Below are 2,500 nucleotides of genomic sequence, written 5' to 3' on the forward strand. Positions count from 1 at the left end.
ACACCATACACAGAGGGAATTTCTTTTTTGTTACAGAAACTTAAGGTACACTGATGAATTACTAACAGTTCATTTCGCTCGAACGGAGCAGTTTCTGAAGCTTTTTCTGCTATATTTTAGCACTATTGATTTTCAGTCTTTAACTTGTTAATGGACTATATACTATATTAACGCTGAGTTATAGTAGTAATACCTAGTGGTATTCTTAAAATAATGGAAGAGAGAGAGAGAGAGAGAAAGGGGGGGGGGGGAGAGAGATAAAAGAGAGAGGGGGACGGAGAGGAGGAGGTAGGGAGAGAGAGAGAGAGAAAGAGAAAATAACAAAAACAAAGAAAACAGCATAGAGAGAGAGGGGGGAGTTGGGGGAGGAAGAAAAGAGAGAGAGAGAGACAATGCAGACAGACAGACAGAGGAAAAGACAGACAAATTGACAACCAAAGGCAAAGACAAACAGATAGCCAGGCAGAACACGAAAAAAACAGAAAAAAAAACATGAAAACACACAAATAAACACAACGAATCGCCTCCCAGCCCAACGACCTCAAAATAAATCTTGCAACATGGTGTGCCACAACGTTTCTGTGTCAACATCAGCTCGGGTCGCGTGAAGCAAACATGACCCAAAGCCGATCTGAGGTCACGATAAACTTCTAGTTCATTCGCTTCCTTAAGAATGTTGTGTTATCTCCCAGAATGTTGTTCGCACGTCAGATTATCTCGTGATTTGCACCGCGTCTTAGATACGTCCTGTGTTAGAAGATTTCTAGAATTGGAAATATCTTTTTTATTATTTGAGACATTGTTTTTTACTGTCGTGATTGTTATGATTTTATTTTTTATCAGTGTTGTATAAATTATTGGTATTATCATTGTTATAATCACTGTTACCATTTTCATTATTGTTTGAATAAATATCATCATGTTATCATCATTGTTGTGGTTGTTTTTACTATCATTATTATCACGATTATCATTACCTTTATCATTATTATTGTTATCGTATCATTATCGTATTGATATCCTTATGATTGTTATCATCATCACCATCCTCAAGAAAAGTATCTTATCATCATCTTCATCCTTCTCATTATCATCATCCTTATCATTTTCATCCTTATTATCATATTCATTATCATAATCCACATTATCATTGTTGTTATATCATTATCATAATCCTCATTATCATTGTTGTTATATCATTATCATAATCCTCATTATCATTGTTGTTATATCATTATCATAATCCTCATTATCATTATTGTTATATTATTATCATCGTTATACAAATTTTACGTTATCATTATCATTATTGTTATAATCACCATAACTCTTTATAAACGGAAAAGGCACAATTCTTCAGAAAAAGGCATAATGGATTCGTCTTAATTCGTATCATTATCATCCGTATCATCGTTGCCAGAGTCAGAGATGCTGTTTAAGAATCTAGAACAGCTGTTTGCGAAGTTTGAAACAACTCTTTACGCGATCTGGATCAACTGCTTTCAATCAGCTGTTTACGAGATTTGGAACAGCTGATTCCGAGATCTGAAACAGCTGATTACTAGATCTGAAAGAACTGTTTACGAGATCTGGAACAGCTGTTTACGAGTCCCATTTGGGAAATATACTTCACACCTAATATTTTTTCTTCTTTCAATCGCTCAATGGGAGAAATGTGAAATTTGTCTTGAGGACGTATTGTGGCCCAAGAAAAGAGGGAAGGGGGAAGGAAGAGGGAGAAGAGAGAGAAGGGAGGGGAGGAGGGAGGTAGGTAGGGGAAGGGGATGGGGGAGAGAGGGAGGGCGGAAAGGGGAAGAGGTAAGGGAGGGGAAGGGGAGGAGGTAAGAGAGGGTTAGGGGAGAAGGTAGGGGAGGGAGAGGAGGGACATGGGAGGGGAGAGAGGGAGAGGAGGGAGCAGGGAAAGCAGGGTAAAAAGAGAAAGGGAAAAGGGGAAGAGGAAGAAAGAGAAGGGTAGGGGTAAGGGAATAGGCGAGGGGGGATCGCCTAGTACATATATTATTCTACGAACATTTAAACTTCAAAGCAAAAAAACAAAAAACAAAAAAAAAAAAACGTATATGTACCACTTTCAATAAAATCACAGACGATTGAGAGATAGATAGATAGATAGAGTGAGAGAGAGAGAGAGAGAGAGAGAGAGAGAGAGAGAGAGAGTGAGAGAGATAATGTAGAAAGAGAGAGAAATAGAGAGATAGTGTAGAAAGAGAGAGAGAGAAAGAGAGAGATGTAGTAGAGGGAGAACGATAGATAGATAGAGAGAGAGAGAGAGCGAGAGAGAGAGAGAGAGAGAGAGATAGTGTAGAGAGAGTGAGAGAGAAAAAGAGAGATATAGTAGAGAGAAAGAGAGAGAGAGAGAGAGAGAGAGAGAGAGAAATAGAGAGATAGTGTAGAGAGAGAGAGAGAGAGAGGAAGAAAGAAAGAAAGAGGAAGAGAGAGAGAGATTTAGTAGAGAGAGAGAGAAAGAGAGAGAGAGAGAGAG

Source organism: Penaeus japonicus, unplaced genomic scaffold (assembly GCF_977035675.1).
Source record: "Penaeus japonicus unplaced genomic scaffold, GWHDUDI00000001_assembly GWHDUDI00000010, whole genome shotgun sequence".
Taxonomy (NCBI): Eukaryota; Metazoa; Arthropoda; class Malacostraca; order Decapoda; family Penaeidae; genus Penaeus; species Penaeus japonicus.